Raw genomic sequence first — 6694 nt, forward strand, 5'->3', positions numbered from 1 at the left:
GCCCGAGGGGGAGGAGGGAGGCCGCGCCCCCGGCCCCGCCCCGACTCCCTGGTGCTGGCGGCTCGCTGGGCTCCGCTGGCCGGCGGTGGTGGCGGCTCTGGCGCGGCCTCAGCCCCTGCGCGGCTCCGCGGCTCCGTGAGTCTGGGTCCCCGGAAGGGCTGGGACGGCCCCTCTGCGCGGTGGCTCCCGTGGCGGCACTGCGCGGCAGGTGGGGCAGAGCCGCTGCGGAGCCGGCTGGACAGGTGGCGGGGAGGGGAGGTCCGGGGGTCGCGGCGACGAGGCCAGTTGCACTGCGTGTCCCGGCAGCCAAGGGCGCCGTTTCCCGCCCTCCGTTCACGCTAAGCTGGAGCCCGGGCGGAGGGGAGTGCGGGAGGGACCCGGGACAGAGGCAGTGAGGGCTGTGGGGCGCCCGGCCCTCCGGTCAGCATCTGAGTTCCCTGGAAGTGACAAACGACAAGGCTACCGGGGCCACGTTAGGAAGGGTGTGGTCTGAAGGGGTGAGGGTTCTGTTTGTGGCAGGAGGGCTCTCACGGGTTCCGTTCTGTGTGGCAGGAAAGCCACCCTGGCACCAAGGGCAGGCTGTCACTGGAGTTCTGCGGTCCGGTCCGAAGTACCCGCTTTGCCCCTGAAATGGCTGAGGGTGGCCGGGCCACAGGGGCCACATCTCAGGGTTCGCAGGCTCCCTGGACCCCACGGGGGAGGGTGTGGGCTTTGGGGGACTGTGTGTTCACATTAAACACAAGCCTCGTTGCCACGTGCAGGGACAGCCTCGGGAACCCTGCAGGTGAGTGGACTCGGGTTCTGCGCGTGGCCGTGGACCCAGAGCCCATGCCACCTGCCCGCAGGCCTGACCGGGGTGCTCTGTGAGACTGCGCGTCTGTGTCACTGCCACCTCGTGTGTGAGGTTGTGTAGTCGCGTGTGGCTGTATGGCAACAGTGTGTGCTCTTGTGTGGCTGTGTGAGGATGTACAGTCACGCGTGACCGTGTGTAGTTGTGTCCCGGAGTGTTTGTGGGGTGGCTGTGCGTGGCTGTGTCACTCAGTGTGCGACCACGCACGTGAGCCTGTGTGTGTCTGTGTTGTGTTTGTGATTGCACTGGGAGATGCTGTCTGATTTTGTACGCGGTTGTGTGAGGCATCACGTGTGTGAACTCCTTACTAGCCTTACTAGCCTCTTACTAGCCTCCCGGCCTGGAGAACGGGGATGGCGGCCACCGCGGCTCGCGTGGATCGGAGAGCCAGGCCACGCGGTCCCCAGGAGACGCGGCGGCACGTGGCCCTCGCACACAAGACGTCAGACGTAGGCACTGATCTGACCGCGGTGTGTGGACTGAGGCCAGTGAAGCCCGCATCCCATCCCGGCTTTGAGCCCCGTCCTTGACGTGCATGTGGCCCCAAGTTCACTCCGTGTGCAGGGTGGGGTTTGGAGGGTCCGCAGACAGTGTGGTGAGCGGCCTTTCGCTAAGGCTGGGAACTCCTATTCGGAACAGGCTGCTCTGAGTGCGGCCTGAAGACAGAGCATCCCCCTCCCGTGATCACTGCGATCACTGCTGTGGGGGGAGAGTCTGATGCCCTGGGAGGGACTGGGAGGAACCCGGGAGGGACCGGGCAGAGGCGGGCGCTCCTCTGACCGCGGCCGGGTGAGCCCTGCCCGTCCTGGAGGGGAACAGAGGCAGAGGAAGCAGATGCCTGTGTCTGGGCCTCGTCATCCATGCGCTACAGGCAAGGTGCGTGTGGGGGCCGCCGTGCGCTTCTGGGACGCGTGACTCTTACCGAGGGGTGTGGCTGGTGCATGGGGAGCCGAGAACCCCATCTTGGAGGCTCACCTGCTGTACCTGGACGGCAGGGTCCTGGGGTGGCAGGGGCCCATTTCGCGATAGAGAAGCCACCAGCGAAGTGGGGGACATCGCTGGGATCAAAAGAACTGTGTGTGTGAGGAAGAGGAGGAGGGGAGGCAGACGGACAGGCAGAGAGAGGGAGTCTCTCCAAGCCTCAGTTTCTTCATCTATAAACTGGTGGCAGGCGTGACCTTTCTGCTCGTGGCTGCTCCTCTCCTTGTCCACGTGAGTAGAGACGGGACACAGCTGTCCCCAGCTATGTATTTTAACATTCACGGCTCTAAAATTAATGCAAAGGATAATATATTCTGGGCTGCTGGCTCATACCTGGATAAGGCTTTGTTTTTCCTACTCTACCTCTATTAATTAAAATCGATGATTTGGTGGGGGGGCACCTGGTGGCTCAGTTCGGCTGAGCGTTGGACTTCGGCTCAGGTCATGATCGCACAGTTTGTGAGTTTGAGCCCCACGTCAGGCTCTCTGCTGACAGCATGGAGCCTGCTTAGGATTCTGATTCTCTCTCCCTCTCTCTCTGCCCCTCCCCCACTTGCACTCCCTCTCTCTTGCGCCCAGGTGGCTCGGTCAGTTAAGTGGCCGACTCTTGATTTCAGCTCAGGTCATGATCTCACAGTTCACGAGTTCTAGCCCTGTGTTGGGTCCATTGCTGATGTCGGGGAGCCTATTTGGGATTCCCTCTCCCCCTCTCTCTGCCCCTTCCCTGCTCATCCTCTTTCAAAATAAATAAACATTAAAAAAATTTTTTTTACACAGGATAAAATTTAAAAACATTAAAAAAATAAAATCAATGATTTTGGAACAATTTTACTTGCAAAGATGGCATGGCAGGTCCCCGCACACGCTGCACCAGCTTCCCCTCATGTAACCACAGTGCAAAGATGCAGACCAGAAAATTAATGTGGGCACAGCACTCGCAGCCAACCTCGTTCAGGTTTCCCAGTTTTCCCACGAATGTACTTTTTCCGTTTTGGGCTCCAGTCTGGGAGCCCCCATGGCATTTAGGACCTGCATTAATCTTACTTTTTAAGTTTTCATTTTACTTATTTATTTTGAGAGTGTGTGCACACGAGCAGGGGAGGGACAGAGAGACAGGAGAGAGAGAATCCCAAGCAGGCTCCGCACTGTCAACCCAGAGCCCAACTCAAACCCACAAACTGTGAGATCATGACCCGAGCTAAAATCCAGAGTTGGATGCCCAACCAACTGAGCCACCCAGGCGCCCCAGACCTGTGTTAATTTTAAATTACACAAGTTGTAGGTGGCTGGAGGTTTGTTTCTTGAATCTTTGAATCTTTATCTGTTTTCCCGGGTATCACCCGTGTTTATCAGCAACCCTGCCCGGCGCCCTGAGGGGTCCCCAACTCCCTGTTCCTCTGTGCATGTTACTAAAGCTAAGGGAACACACGATATCATCACTGCAAACAGTTTTCTCACAAACACCTCTTCCCATGAAAACCTAACAAAAAGTCCACAGACAGAAAGGAAAAAAAGAGGCCGAGCTTATTAAATTTCCTGTAGGCTTGCTGAGTGATTTATTTCATGGAGTGGGGGCGGCGGGCGGGGGAGGTCTCCTGGCGAGCCCGCAGAGAGGCGGGAGAAACAGGAGAGGCCGGAGGGCGGGCAAGGGGGGCCTGTTCCAGCAGCAGGCCTTGGGCCGTGCAGCCGGGCGGGATGCAAGGGGGGCCAGCTTCACATGGGATCAGGGGAAAGATGGACTTTCACAGGGGGCTGGGGTGCGGTGGGGGCAGTGGGGAGGGTCGAAGCAGAGGCGAGGTCAGGGTTTTCCTGGGCAGACAGTGAACCCCGGTGCTCTTTTGCCCTTGCAGACGCTGGATCAGCACCCCAACCGACGGGGCACAGGTGGCCACTGGGGGCGAGGGGAGATCGGCGGCGGGCACCTGGCCGCTACAGAAAGGGTGAGGGGCCTGGAAGAGGTGGAGAGAAGGGGCCAGATGGGCCCCCGATAGTAAAGTGTGGTGCCTGGAAGGGAACAGAACACCGGGTGGGGTCTGGAGCCTGCGTATAAATGAGTGAGCGGATGATGCATAGCAAATTATTCCAGATGTTAGCAGATTAAAACATTTATTAGAGGCACCTGGTAGGCTCAGTTGCTGGAGACTGTGACTCTTGATCTTGGAGTCAGGAGTGCGAGCCCCATGTTGGGGGTGAGGTTTACTGACAACAAACGTTTATCAGTTTATCATGCCACGGTTTCCGTGGGGCGGGATCTGGGGGTGATTCATCCAGGTGGTCTGGGCTCGGGGCCTCTCATGATGTTGCCGTCAGGGTGTTGGCCGGGGCCAGAAGAACCGCTTCCGGGCCTGCATCTGTGCAGTGGTGCGTGAGCGTCGTCGCAGCAAGCGGCCCCCGAGACGATGCCTCTGGTGGCAGCCCTTGAAGCCTTGGTCCATTGCTCTGGCACACTGTCCTGAGGAGTGACGTCCCGGCCGTTGACACCAAGCTGTGCCCCCTGGAGCCGTGAGGCCAGAGTGTGGGGTGAGATGGCGGTTCTCTCGGTCAGGATTGGGTTAAGAATGAAGAGAACGTCCATTTGCTCTTTCCCTGACTTCCGCTTCTCCCAAAGGGACCCACGGAAGTCCAGGCTCAGCGCCATCCCGCAGTCTACTCCCAAGGGTGCAGACTGCACAATCCAGGAGAAAACAGATACAGCAGGGGGGTGGAAGCATCTGCCATGAGGATATAGATAAGCACGGCAGGCAGCAGGCACAGCAGATGCAAAGGCCCCGGGGCAGGATTGTGTCCTGCACGTTTGAGGAGCAGTGGGAAGGCTCCGTGGCTCTAGTGAGGGAGGAAGGAGGAACAGCTGAGGACAGACGAGGGAGGATGGGTGGGACTGGGTCTCCCAGGCATTTTGCCCTGAGTGGAAGCCCCGGGGAGGATTGAGCAGAGGTGGGACATGGCCTGAGTCAGGTTTTAGCCGCTGAGGATGGAAGCCGCCAGCCCTGTGATGAGGCCTGGGTGGTTCTCTGTTTAACCAAGGCAGGTGCGGCACAGGTGGGCCAATGCTAGGTATGTTCTGGGGGTGGGGCAGCCAGCACTTCCAGGCTGTGGAAACATGTCATGCTGACCCTAGGAGATGTGGTCTCAGTTGATCACAGAGGGTGCTGCCTGAGGCAGGGAAGGCCGTGGGAAGCCACAGGCTTCAGTCTGGTGTGTGTCAGATCTGAGCAGCTTGCCAGTCATTGGGCTGTGGTCACAAGTTTGGTGGCTTGAACCAGCTCACATTTAATACCTCTCAGTTTCTGTGGGTCCGGAATCTGGACGTGGCTGAGCTGGCCCCCGTGCTCAGGATCACACGAGACCGTGTTCTCAACTGAAGGCCAGACTGGGGAAGGACCCACCTTCCAAACTCATTCAGGTCATGGGCGAGCACGGAGGGCCTGGCTTTGGCAGCCTGCCAGCTGGTGGCCGCCCTCTGTCCCTACAGGCCATCTGGGGGTCTCCTAGGTGGCCACATACTTCATCAAGCCAGCAAGGGGGTTGTTAGCTCCAGTCTGCCAATACAGGGTCTTACCTAACGCAATATACTCAGGACAGGGATGGCCCATTGGCTCTGCTGCGTTCCAATGGGTAGAAGCAAGCCACACAAACTCAGGGGGCGAGACTGCCCAGGGGTGTGAATACCAGGCGGGGAGGGCCCATGGGGTCACCTTGGGTCACCAGCAGGAGGAGGCTCCAGCAGCCAGCTGGACCTGAGTCCAGAATTCAGAAGAGGAGTCTGGCCAGGAGCTTGTAGAACTCAGGGATGTTATTAAAACCACAAGACTGAGTGGCGTCACTGGAGGAGGGCACCTATCTGGAGGGAGACCGTGAAAATATTCATTAAATCTTCTTGAAATGGCCTACTTTTTTAAATTAAAAATTTTTCCCCTTTTAAAAAGAAAATGCAGTCACTGCAACACAAATAGAAAATAAGAAAGGGGCACCTGGGGGGGGGGTTCAGTCAGCTGAGTGTCTGACTTCGACTCAGGTCACGATCTTGTGGGTTCGTGAGTTTGAACCCCACATCTGCTGTCAGTGCAGAGCCTGCTTTGGATCCTCTGTCCCCCTCTCTCTCTGCTCGTCCCCCACTAGCACACTCTCTCTCAAAGTAAAGAAACATTGAAAAAAAAAAAAAAACAAGAAAGAGGAGGTCACTGACAATAAATAAATACATGGGAAGAAAACCAGTATTGTTAGGTAGTTACTGCCCTTCGGGGCCCAGACGAAGCAAGGCAGGCAGGACACTCACCTCGGGCACAAAATTTGAAGGGAGAAAAAAACAGTCAGTGTTCATGAGAAATGACGCTGCAGTGCGATCACGAAAACACCAATGAACGCAGAGAAATTCCCGATGAGCAAAATATCGAAGTTTTTTTTTATTTTTTTTTATTTTTTTATTTTTCAACATTTAGTTATTTTTGGGACAGAGAGAGACAGAGCATGAACGGGGGAGGGGCAGAGAGAGAGGGAGACACAGAATCGGAAACAGGCTCCAGGCTCCGAGCCATCAGCCCAGAGCCTGACGCGGGGCTCGAACTCACGGACCGCGAGATCGTGACCTGGCTGAAGTCGGACGCTTAACCGACTGCGCCACCCAGGCGCCCCGAAGTTTTAAACCAACACAGGACCCGGCAGGGCTGGGAGTGGGGGCGGAGAGAGAGGTGGTCGGGGACGTGCAAAGTCCTGTCTTTGTATTTGGTTGCTCGTTTTCTTGCTGTTAATGTTTATATGTTTAAAATGTTGTGTAAAAATATTTATCTTGAACTGAGGTTTGTGGGGGCACCCTTGCACTTTGCCCCTGAGGCCAGCCCCTCGATCCCTTCACCCTAGGCACTG

The 6694-nt window shown here is 57.1% G+C and overlaps 1 protein-coding gene and 1 long non-coding RNA gene across 2 annotated transcripts in view; one reads left to right on the forward strand and one right to left on the reverse strand.

The window, feature by feature from the left end:
• The first annotated feature begins 31 nt into the window (after positions 1-31).
• TMPRSS9 (transmembrane serine protease 9) overlaps positions 32-6694 on the forward strand; it is a 49705-nt gene continuing 43042 nt past the window's right edge. Inside the window, exon 1 of the mRNA XM_023243401.2 lies at positions 32-135. The gene's annotated coding sequence lies outside the window, so the exon portion shown is untranslated. The remainder of the gene's footprint in view (positions 136-6694) is intronic.
• On the reverse strand, positions 3921-6231 carry LOC123381644. The gene is made up of 2 exons (XR_006588924.1): positions 6108-6231; positions 3921-5672 (listed from the first exon to the last, which is right to left on the reverse strand). It is a non-coding gene; the product is annotated as an uncharacterized LOC123381644 (long non-coding RNA).

The sequence above is a fragment of the Felis catus genome, chromosome A2 (assembly GCF_018350175.1).
Source record: "Felis catus isolate Fca126 chromosome A2, F.catus_Fca126_mat1.0, whole genome shotgun sequence".
Lineage (NCBI taxonomy): Eukaryota > Metazoa > Chordata > Mammalia > Carnivora > Felidae > Felis > Felis catus.